Below are 12434 nucleotides of genomic sequence, written 5' to 3'. Positions count from 1 at the left end.
CTTTGAGAGTATGTTTTTTAGACAACTTTGAGACTGAATGTAAGATCAAATTGTCTGAGCTTAGCCCAAGTAGTGACACTTTTTAGAATAGAATAGTGATAGTTAAACCCAATATAGTAGCTCGAGGGGAGGAAAATACCCTGATACACCTGATAGTAGATGAACCTAATAAAAAGTTTCGGGATTTTTTTAGCAATTCAGGAAAATGTCAAAATCTTTGATTTTTTTTCCCGAACAAACTTGACCTACTGGCGTGCTCACATAAAAAATTTCACGAAGAAAAACTCCGGTAGAAAATCTGAGCGAAGACAAGGACAATATAGAGTGAATAAGAAATCCAATATAGTGCCGATTTTGTTTTTACCAACAATACCACGGAAGTCATTTCTTCGCAAAAAAATTATATGAGTGTAACGCTTGAACAAGTTTGTTGTAAAAAAGTTCATGTTTTTTTTACCATTTTTGTAGTTACTAATTTGTTTTAAAAAAGGGGTGCACCTACACCCCTGGTGCCATTCGTTCCCCTCCCTCGAGGAGAGCAACAAATTTTTTCGAGAAGAGAGGAGAGCAACAATTTTTTTGAGGGGTAACATGCTTTTACATTATTGCTCAAAAGAAAGGTTCATAGGAATTACAGAATTGTCATAGGGATGTATCAGCTACAAATGGCGTCCCTCATATGAGTGTAAAGCATGTTTAGCTATATAATGCGCCCCCATATTTGAAAGGTGACTTTCATGGATGAAAGAGCGAGAAAGAAATTCAGTGGCCGTTCCGTTGATCTCCTTCACCACTGGAGCGATGATTCTGAATGTCCCTGTGTTTATGTCTGATACAACATTGCTGCAATCTAAGGCGACTCTCAGGACAAGCAACGGCTTCTAGCGTATTTGGATCCATCAAACCATGAAGGCTGAGGAGTCAAGATAAACGCCCGGCTCATTCCTGCAAACTGCACTAATAGCTCCAACTTGCATATTCTTACATATGGCCGCATCAACATTGACCTTGCTGTAGCCACGTGGGGGCAGGGATCCATGAATGAGCTTGTGCTGGAGGTTGGTGTCCAGGTTGGGATGATTGTTTTGGCGAGGCTAGGTCTAGATCTTTCAAGTATCTCTGGGTAAACAAATGAGTGGCCATGGGGCTTTGGTGTTCTCCTTCGTGGATAACTTTACGCCGAGCTGACCAAATTGACCAGAGAGTCACGGTTAGCTGTGTAAAATCTGCATGCAATACCGAGTCTCGCATCAAGAAAAGCTAGCTCTTTGCATTAAATTTAGCAGTAGCTAGCATATGTTCTAGGAGCTTTTGGTCGGCTAAGGCCCAAACGCATTGCACCATTGTGCAGCGGAGTAGTGAATGCATCCAAGAGTTGTCTTCTCCACAAACTGCACACTGGGACGAGGTCGACATGTTACGGTGGCTTAACAGGTCAGATGTTGGCAGCGAACATCGCGCCAATCTCCAAAGGGACACTTTAAGCTTGGAAGAGACAGTAGTTTTCCACAGCTTAGTCCAGTTTTCCTGCTCTCCATTGACATCCGAGGATCCGCCGTGGCCCTCAAGTCACGCTTCCCTGCTTAACTTCGTTGTGATCAGCATTTTGTACGTGAATCTACTGAAAAGCTTCCTTTCTTTTCATGAACCCATGCCCATAAATTTTGCGAACACCTTGTGGACAGTGGGATTTTCAGGATCGTTTCTGCGTCCATTGGGAGGAACATTTCCCGAATTTCCTCTACCTTCCAACTCGATGTCGTAGCATTTATCAAGTCTGACACTTGTTCATGTCGCTGCGGTGTTAGGCAAACAACGGGGCGCATGGATGTATCCCTAGGCAACCAATTATGTTTCCCTCTATGATCGCCCTCCAGATTTGAGAAGGTTGGGTGCCAAGCTCTGCATCAAGGAAGTCAGTCATTGGAAAATAAAGAGCTTTTAAAATTTTTACGCTTAGGGTGTCTTGGAGATTGCAAAATTCGTCAAGCTTGCCGAGCGAGTAGGGCGATGTTGAAAATCTCAATATCTCTAAATCCCAACCCTCCTTGATATATTGGTCTCGTCATTACCTCCCATGAGACCCAACATGTTTTTTGTTCGCCCCGCCGACTACCCCACCAGAATTTTCGAATGATGGAGTTGATGTGGTGGCACAATCCTCAGAGTAGTAACTGGTACTGCTTGGACAGTTGACTTAATTAGCACTTCCTTTCCACCCGATAGAATTTTTTCCATCCATACTTTTACTTTGCTCCATACTCTTTCTTTCAAATACTTAAAGGCCCCATTCTTGCTACATCAGTACGCATGCCCAGTTATTTCTCAGATAAGCTCTCATTCTGAATGTTTAGGATAGTTTTCATTTCCTCTTTATCTGTCTATAAGCAACCCTTGCTAAACAAAACCGATGACTTATCATGATTAATTTTCTGCCTAGATGCCTGACAATAAGTATCCAACAAAGAAATCTCGCAAAAAAAAGTATCCAACAAAGAAGACACCAAACTAGCTCCCTCACATCTGGCCTTGACGAACAAACATGCAGTCATGCGCAAAGAGTAAATGGCTTATCGGTGGTGCCGATTCCATCACTTTAATCCCAATGACCATCGAAGCCCGATTCTTTACCTTTTAAGAGACACGAAAGACCCTCTGCTGCCAACAAGAAAAGATATGAAGAGATTGGATCTCCTTGATGAATTCCCCTTGTAGGAGAACAACAACTTTTTTTTGAGTGGTGGTAGGAGAGCAACAACTTGTAGGAATAAAGTGGTGTCATTTTAGGCCCAAGAGTGAACTGGACTAGAGTTTTCGTTCTCCCAATCGGGCCCAACAACTTGTAGGATTAAAGTAGTTTTGCTGCGAGGCCACAAGAGGTCAAAGACGGAGCGGCGGACTCTCCTGCAATACATACTCCGCCGCCGCCGCCGCCGCCGCCGCGATGCTTCTCTTCCACAAGCAACTGTTCTCGCTCCGTCTCCCAGCTTCACCCGTGATCTTCTCTCTCCGTCGGGCCCTCTTGTCCACCTCGGCGGCCACCGACGCCCCGCCGGCCCCATTCGCCGTCGACGACTACCTCGTCACCACCTGCGGCCTCACGCCGGAGCAAGCCCTCAAGGCCGCCAAGCACGTCTCCCACTGCAAGTCCACCTCCAACGCCGAGTCCGTCCTCGCCTACCTCGCCGGCCCCACCCTCCGCTTCTCCAAGGCCGACATCGCCCACATCGTCGCCCGCGACCCGCGGATCCTCAACTGCAGCGTCGACGACACCCTCAAGGCCCGCGTCGCCATCTTACGCGGCTATGGCCTCTCCGAAGACCACGTCCGGACCTTCCTCCGCATGACCCCCGGCGTCTTCCGCTCCGTCAGCATCCAGGAGAAGCTCGGGTTCTGGTTGCCCTTCCTGGGGTCGCCGGAGAAGTTCATCCGCATCCTCAAGGGCAACTATTACCTGCTCACGTCGGACCTCGAGCGGGTGGTGAAGCCCAACATCGCGGTGCTACGGGAGAGTGGGGTAAGTGCTGCCGATATTGCCAAGATGTGCGTGCCCAACTCGAGACTGCTCACCAGCAGCCCCAAGACCCTAATGTCCATCCTGGAGCGTGCTGATAAGCTCGGAGTGCCTCGCGGTTCGCTTATGTTCAGGCAGGCTGTGACCACGACGACGAGCCTTGGGGTCGAGACAATGGCAGCCAAGCTCAAGCTCTTCGAGGAGATCCTCGGGTGGTCCGAGGCCGAGGTGGCCAAGGTGGTGAGGATGAACCCAACGGTGCTGAGGATCTCTGGGGAGAAGCTTCGCCGTGTTAAGGAGTTCCTGACCAAGGTGGTCGGTGTTGACACCAGGTACATCCTTACCAGGCCCTCAATCCTGATGTACAGCCTGGAGTGCCGACTTGTCCCTCGGCATTACGTGATGAAGGTGCTCCAGGAGAAAGGATTGATTCAGAAAGATCAGAGCTTCTACCCGATGGTCACGGCTAGTGAGAACACGTTTCAGCTCAAGTATATAGATGCTCATAGGCATGTTCTTCCAGGCCTTGCCGATGCCTACGCAGCTGCTTGCCAAGGGAAACTGCGAACTGAAGTTGCGGTATGAAGGATCCTGCTGTAGGTTCACATGTTTTGAATCTTCAGTAACCATCTAAATGGCAGCAATGTTTCATTCTTATTACCGCATTCGGATACTCTTGATGTGTACTCTGCAACTCGCTCCGCTAGCACCTGAATTACGATGAAACTCATTGTGCTATAATACAAACTTATGATGCCCAGCTTGAGGCTACCATTTATCCAGCTAGGTTTGGATTCTGAAATGAAAGGTACCATGTTACAACTCTTGTAGGAGTTTGCAGGGACATACAACTTTTGTTTCTTTGTTTTGGAGTTGTATGGGCTTTCATCATGGTTTAAGTGCACCGTATGTCGGATTCTAGAATTGTGGGAAAGATTGTTGGCTCATTGTTTTTTGCACTTGAACATGAAACACTCAATGGCACAGGCTTATATATTCACCTGATCACCTTTGCATATTTGCAGTCACTACATGGGTGAGGGTGCGCTATCGATCATGCATAAATCTCAACCTTTTCCATGGTCAGCCTTTTCCTTCTGTGAACCAGGAATTTGTCTCTTAGCATTTTCTTCAGGTAGATCAGTTAGAATTTAATAAATGTAATCATTGTATGCGTGCTGAATTACCCGCTACAGTAAATTGAGATGGAACAGATCATCCGCTAAGTTTTGTTTGACAACCAATGTGAGTACTGAATTTGATTTTCCTTTTTAGGGGAAGAGTACTGAATTGGATGCATTCTGTGAATGGTTCCTATGTATACATGTATGCATGCCAGTGCCACTGATCACAATCTGACCCAGCAAAAAATATTTTGGGAGTCTATTCTGTAAGGTGCTTCGAAATGAATTTGTCTTTCAGGGCGTTCTTGGCGAAGTCTGAAGTGTGTTCTGGGCATGATAGGATCTTTTGTGCGTCAATGGAGGGTGCTTTGCGACGATGCTCAAGCTTCACTGCTCCTCAAATGTCTGCGCCTACTCGATCATCATCGAAGGGGGCTCCTTAGGATAACTTGGGTCGACTCTTGGCAGCTCTTCTTGTGGCTAGCGTTGTCCATTTATGATGTATATGTTCTCTTGCTTCCTCATGTTGAGCGCCTGGCCTGAGTCCTGACTGTTTGCTGCTGTTAAAAAAACGTTGTAATAATCCCGTTGCAGCTTTTTCTGGTTGTGAGTGAGAGTTGTTCAAATGTTCACTTTTGTAAGTCATTTCAGACAACTCAAGATGAGCTGTTTTATACATTGTCTGAAATGTCTTCAAAGTCTTATAAAAGTGAACAGAGGGAGTAGTTCTGGCTGTTTCGCTCTGCTTTAATAAAAAGTTGGGGCTGGGGGAATCCCCTTTGATTCAAAAACTTTTTTAAGCCTTTGGGTCAACATCCAACAATTCACATCTCATCTAATTTTGTACTATATCAACTATGGATTCAAACTCACACTAAATTTTCATGATCGGGAAAGTACTACGTTTATACTCCCTCCGTTCCAAAATTCTTGTCTTAAATTTGTCTAAATACGGATGTATCAAGTCACGTTTTAGTATTAGATACATCCGTATCTAGAAAAATCTAAGACAAGAATTTTGAGACGGTGGGAGTACTAACCAAGGTGCAATTTCAGGTGACTGAGATTTACGAAAATTCTAGGCAACTGAGGGATTAGCAAGTCTGAATTATTTCAGTATTTTGTCTGATTTCTGGAAGACATTCTAATAAAAAATAGACCTTAAGAAAAATACTCCCTCCGTAAAGAAATATAGCGTTTATATTTCTTTACGGAGGGAGTACAGACTACTCAGAGCATCCCGGGGTCTGTATGCAACCTTTTGAGTGGCTGCATTTTGTTTAGTGATTGCCTTTTAAGTTGGATAATGCTCTGTTACACTGTCTAGATAGCCCATAGTGTGATGAGAGAAGTCCATAGCACTCCCTAAACTTGCCCTAGGGTTTACTTTACAATCCCAAACTTTGCTTTGCAGTTTACCCCTCCGAATTATGAAACCCCTTCATTTTACAATCCTTCGTCCTTATTTAGCTGGTTTTGACCTGCTTGACTCCAGTTTTGTCCTAGTTAGTGGTGCCACATCACATATTTTCTCCCCCTCTATCATGCCATTTCTCTCTCCCCCTCACAACTAAAATTAAAATAGAAGGTTACTCTCAAATCTTATGCCAATAGTTTGTCGGTGAATTATGCTCAATTTACTGGCATTTTTGAAAGGACAAAAAAGTTGTCTGAATTTTGAAGTTTTGAACCCAAAAGTTGAGCTTGAAATTAAAACAAGAAGTTTCTCTTAACCTGCTTGTCGGTTTATCTATAATATCATCATATTGGCCCGTGAACTATAAACAATTTACTTGATAATTTTTATAATTTTCTGTGATGTATGTACTGTAACATGTTTTAGTTTCAAGTTTGAAGTTTTTGGTTCAAAATTCAGACAACAGTAGATGTTTCTAAAAAAATTGTAAATCAATTGTAATTCGGTGAACCTATAGTAAAATTGTACCTGAAATTGAGATATAGTTTGAGAGGAACACGTTGTTTTAGTTTTAGGTAGAGAGAAACTAGATGATGTGACGATAAGAGAAAAAAATATGTGATATGACATTGCTGACTAAGAAAAAAAAACAGAGTCAAACATGTCAAAACTAGTCAAGGGAGAACGAACGTGGTAAAGTACAAAGTTTCATCACGGGTAAAGTGAACCAAACCAAATTTGTGATTGTAAGGCAAATCTTATGACAAGTCTAAGGGGGTCACCCAGACTTCTTTGTAGCACAATAACCACTCTGACATGACAAAATAGCCATGGTTGGTGATTGCTTTTTTAGTTTCGTTTTTCTTAAGAAACACTTTACCACAACGCAGGCATGCGCGTGCACGTGCGCGCGCATACACACGCACATCTACCGAAGATCGAAGTTGCGGAGCTTTAAGTCTGATGAAGTCATGACAGCCGTCTTGCTATCTACGGAAATGTTGCCTACCGGTGTAAGACTAATCCGCACGAATGAGACATTAAAGCGCCAAACTTGAGGTTTGATCCCGATGAACTGGGTACCACGACCCTCTTGAGTCCTAAACATCGAACCAATTGCTTACTTAATTGGATAGCCCTTCCAATTTGTTTCCTGGGAAGTTGTATAACCCTTTGAGACTGTATGTTTCCCCCCTTTTTCAGAAACCTTTGAGAGTATAGACAACTTTGAGACTGAATGTAAGATCAAATTGTCTGAGCTTAGCCCGAGTAGTGACACTTTTTAGTATAGAATAGTGATAGTTAAACCCAATATAGTAGCTCGAGGGGAGGAAAATACCCTGATACACCTGATAATAGATGAACCTAATAAAAAAGTTTCGGGATTTTTTTAGCAATTCAGGAAAATGTCAAAATCTTTGATTTTTTTTCGAACAAAGTTGACCTACTGGCGTGCTCACATAAAAAAATTGACGACGAAAAACTCCGGTAGAAAATCTGAGCGAAGACAAGGACAATATAGAGTGAATAAGAACTCCAATATAGTGCCGATTTTGTTTTTACCAACAATACCACGGAAGTCATTTCTTCGCAAAAAAATTTAGATGAGTGTAACGCTTGAACAAGTTTGTTGTAAAAAAAGTTCATGTTTTTTTACCATTTTTGTAGTTACTAATTTGTTTTTAAAAAGGGTGCACCTACACCCCTGGTTCAACTAAATGGTCAAAATCAGAATAAAGGAAGGTAACGAAATACTTCATTAACAAGGCCCGTTTAATTAACAATTTTAGCTTTCTTTGCTCACCAGCTTTTTTCTGTGCTCCTTCACTCACTTCTGAATGACTCCTTTAGTACTCTCTTTTGGTTGGTTACTTCATTGAAATAGAAAGTACATCTCTAACTCCCGGCTAACGCGAATCATTCAAAAACTACTACTTATTGGGTTGGGCAACCGACACGTGAAATCGATGCCGGGCTATACTTCCTTCAATTAATTGTTTAGGTTTACTTTGGCGGAGCATTCAATCCAGGTGTGGGAATCATTCCGACTTCATGTATTTGCCCTGCCCTAGCCTCTTGGGAATGTAGGTGTCCGAGAATGGAAGCTCGGCAACAGAGCAGACCGGAAGAAGTATGTACCTCATGAAGCAAGGACTAGCCAGAGCTCTTAGTATGGCCACTTTTGCAGGATGAATCTGTTCACTGCCTGCTTCTCTATCACATTGGACCTAGAAAGAGTGCAAACAGGAAGCATAGATCCTTGAGAAATAGAGGAGCTATGAGTGCTGTCTACAACCTCTAATGTTCCAAAAGATATAATCCGTCACTCGCTCCAGAGACCTCAGTACTGTGCTAACTCCAAGAATTTCCTTCTTTACTACATAAAGCATCAGCTGCTGGATAGAAAGCAAAAGCATTTATTTATAGCTGACAGTTAGCTTTCGCTTGATTTCTTTCTTATAAAATTACATTTTGTTGATTGTAGATTGGGTCGGTGTAAATAAAGGGTGAGCTCCAAACTACAGTGGGAAAGGCCGAGTATACATCAACCATACTTTGGAGTGAGAAGGAGATCCTAACTAACAAAATAAGGCATCTGATACTATGCTGAAAAGTCCCGTTTGGTCACTTTTCAAAAGAAGGACGCGCTATCATCATCTGGCACTGCTTGACTTGCTTTCACAGCTTTTAGCTTGAACGTGGCACTAAAGCCTCCATGTCAACTAAAGAAAATAGTTCAAGACAGTAGAGCACAGAGGGAATTACCAACATGGGTTCAACATTTCGTTTAGTGAATGCGGAGATAAAAGTAGCTGCTATTGATGTGCAATTGGACCGCTCGCATCGCTCCTTGACACGAAGGCTATAAGAATCAAAGGAAATACTGGGCGTAAATGACTTTGGAGTTCAAACCTGGCAAAGTCCTTACTTACTCGGCTCCAGGCCAAAGCGATGAAAAGACCCTTTATTTAATATGGTCACGCCCATGAGAGAAAGTCTAGCCCTATCAACACCTTCTGATCCTAGTTGGCTCGAGTAAGGCAGGCTACTTCTAAGCAATCTAGAGAACATTGAACCTCATTGAAAAGAAATAACTTCCGGCCAACATAAAGATCCAGCAACCTTTTGCCTGACCTCGGCTCTGACGCATTCCTCCTAGCCTATATTTTCACTACATCCTTTGGGATCAATGCCTACTTCTTGAACTTGAAATACCTGTATCCCTTCTTCGATAAGTGGAATGTTTCGCTTGAGCATCTACTTTGGCGAAACCCTTGTTATCTATGCTATGTATTTGTGGCCTAGCCCTCTATAAGGCACACGTTTTTCATACGTGAGGCTATAGAAGGAAAGCAACAATCCTGGAGGAGGAAATAGTTCACTTGTTGGGCGCCTGGGCTCCCTATTCGTAAATTCACTTACGTGACGAGCAATTAACAAGGCGCGCTGCGTTTGAATGACATGTTATTTGAATAATATTGCTGCTGTGTCGCAAGTCTTAGTCTTCCAAAATAGGAGACGACTATGGACAGAGATACCAGGTAAATGGAGTGCCGGTGATTGCCTTGGTTGATAGTGGCAGCACGCACTATTTTGTAGACCCCAAAGATTGTGAAGCGGGCTGGTTACGACTCAACTCCGTATAAACCTATGGAAATCACAGTAGCAAATGGCGCTAAGATGTATTGTGAGCACAAATGTTATGGCATGCTATGGGTAATGCAAGGGAAGGAGTTTCAGTTTGACATGAAAGTCATGGAGGTAGGTTCGTATGAGGGGGAGATTGGATTTTGTTGCTATAAGAAGGAAGGGCCAATTATTTTCTCAACCAGTGCACCATCCATAACATTGGCCAAGGAAGGCAAGAAAGTAGTTTGAAAGGGAATTCAGGATCAGACAAGGAGGTCAGTAGAAAGAGGAAGGGTGCAGTTACAACAAGGAGAGATTTGTATGCTCGTGCAAGCTTTTCCAGTGAATGCCACCAGCAAAGAAACCAGAATACCTAACAGTATGAATAAGTTACTTACCCGAGACTCTGACATTTTCAATGAGCCAAAAGAGTTACCACCAGACCCATGATCATGTAATACCTCTTCTCGAGGGAGCTGAGCCGATTAATCTCAAGCCGTATAGATACTCGCATGATCAAAAGGCAGCCATTGAAAAGTTGGTCGATGAAATGTTAGCAGCTGCCGTGATTAGGCCAAGCTCAAGCCCTTTGCCCTTTTCAAGTCCTGTACCTGTAGGTAGGATGGGTGGGAGTTGGCGATTGTGTATAGACTACAGGAAACTAAATAGCCTTACCATTAATAAAAATATCCCATTACTTTCGTGGATGAACTCTTGGAAGAGGGCAGTCCCAAATGAAAAAAAGCCATTTATCGATCCCAAGAAGCAAGTGAATTAGTTTTATTGCTTTTCTTCCTTTAGCTTCTGTTTATTGTAAGCACATATTTTATAGTATTATTTGAGATGCTGGAGTAAAAGGGAGTCAGAGGTAAGCCCTAGCTAGCCGCCCCCCTCTTCCCTATCAGCTGAGAGTTTGCATTCGCCAGTGTGCCACCATTCCTTATTCATACTGTACTTCACTTCTCTATGCTTCAGGCATTCCGCTTTCATCTTGTGATACCCCAGACCTGTTTCTTTGGATCCTTAACTACAAAAGTAAGCACCTCCCCTAACTAATTAGTTAGTATCGAGAGACTCAAAAATCATTAAAGTTGAGAAACAAAGGTACTCTTGCCGATGGAAGAAATTCCATAAATGTCCCATAGAGTCAAAAAGCTGTTTTGAGGAACTAGTATCAAAACTTGACCCATTAGCTGCTGCCCTACTTCATCCAAGGGCTAGGTGTGGGTGTGACTAAATCCCCTCCTTCCTTACTTAATAGTTATTTTAGTCTCCTTGGGCAGTCGACCCCTTCAATTGGTCATGCTTTTCTTGTTTCTCTGGATTCGTTAGGCATGCGACGGGCGAGCAATCTCTTGATACTACGCCTAGCCGTGGGCTTGCTCTTCTTTTTGACCTTGCTTGATCACTCACTAATAGGGATTGGGCTGATCCAGGCATGCAAGCACTCAGGCACCCTTTTCATCCACTCCTTCATCCGCTGATTGTCGCTGTCGATGCCCAGCTATTTAGTTTGGAAAGTGTTAATCCGAGTAGTGAGCCCTGTGGCATACCTCTGAAGGTACCAACGCTTGCACTTGTTTGTGTTAATGGATCCAGCAAGACTCTAATATGATTTCTAAGGATTTGAAGAACGACATGTACATGTTTCATTTCACCTAATCCATCATTTGAGGAGTGGGTTTCGCAATTGGGCTCAGATAGGGGTAAAGAGGGGGAACGGAGGCAGAGTTGATAATTGTATGGTTTCCCACTAAGCGCGAGCATAAAACTTGATCCTTCCTCACCGTAACCATGGTGTCAAGTTGATTCGCACCAAATATCGATACCTTCAGCCAAGACCCATTCTTAAGTACAAGCCAGTGGTGGTGTCCGGTCGAAGGAAGTTAGTGCTAAGCACTATTAATATTGTATCGAACCCGATGAGTATTTTAGAGTATCTTTGTACCCCAACTGGAACAGGAACGTTGTCTCTTGATTTCTTCTTTGAATTCAGGTATCAATTCAATTATGATATGAAGAAAAGAGAGAAAGAATTAGTTCCACCAAAGGAACCCCAGTGAAATGCCTTCCTGGCTATCAAGCATTTTGCATTGCTCAAAGCCTAGAATCTTGTATCTGGGAACTGGGAAGAAGATAGACGGTCAACGGCTGTTGCCAATAGTCCTGAATCTGCAAAGCTACTGCAAACACATGCAACACAGGCTACAAGAATGAAGAAACCATGAAACCAACCTAAAATCACTGCCAGCACTTAGTTAGTTAAAGCCCAGGAACCACTTGTGTTACACCGGTGAAGCAGAAGCTCCGAAAGCTGTCCGAGGAGCCAACCATAGGTGGGTTCTTTACTGGCCATAGGTAGGTCCCTTACTGCTGGATCCTCTAAGCAGGGAAAGATCGTAGCTAGTATGAATTGGAAGAACGATCATACCGAACCCAGGATCCTGCAACTATTCTTCCTTCGTTCAAGACTCGCTTTTCTCGCGGGTTGAATGAGTGAGCCTTGGCCATACATACTGAGATTCAACAGTCAACTTTGGAGTCCGTCCTAAAGCCCCACCAATCTACATAGGTGATACCAGGGTAGGTACTTGAAAGACGAGAATAGAACCCATGCTGATGTACCTTAGCTTTTCCGCTCTTCCAATCCTAAACAAGATCATAAATAAGAGTCCCAGGCCGCTTAACGCCCTCTTAGCACATATGATAGGAGCTGGCATACAGAATTACAAGAAGTTGGTACTTTTTC

General features: G+C 43.5%; 1 pseudogene; it reads left to right on the top strand.

The window, feature by feature from the left end:
• Positions 1–2866: 2866 nt before the first annotated feature.
• Positions 2867–4362, top strand: LOC119317840 (annotated as a pseudogene).
• The last annotated feature ends 8072 nt before the right edge of the window (positions 4363–12434 follow it).

Source organism: Triticum dicoccoides, chromosome 6A (assembly GCF_002162155.2).
Source record: "Triticum dicoccoides isolate Atlit2015 ecotype Zavitan chromosome 6A, WEW_v2.0, whole genome shotgun sequence".
Lineage (NCBI taxonomy): Eukaryota > Viridiplantae > Streptophyta > Magnoliopsida > Poales > Poaceae > Triticum > Triticum dicoccoides.
The sequence above is the reverse complement of the archived record's forward strand: the minus strand, read 5'-3'. Positions and strand labels throughout refer to the sequence as shown.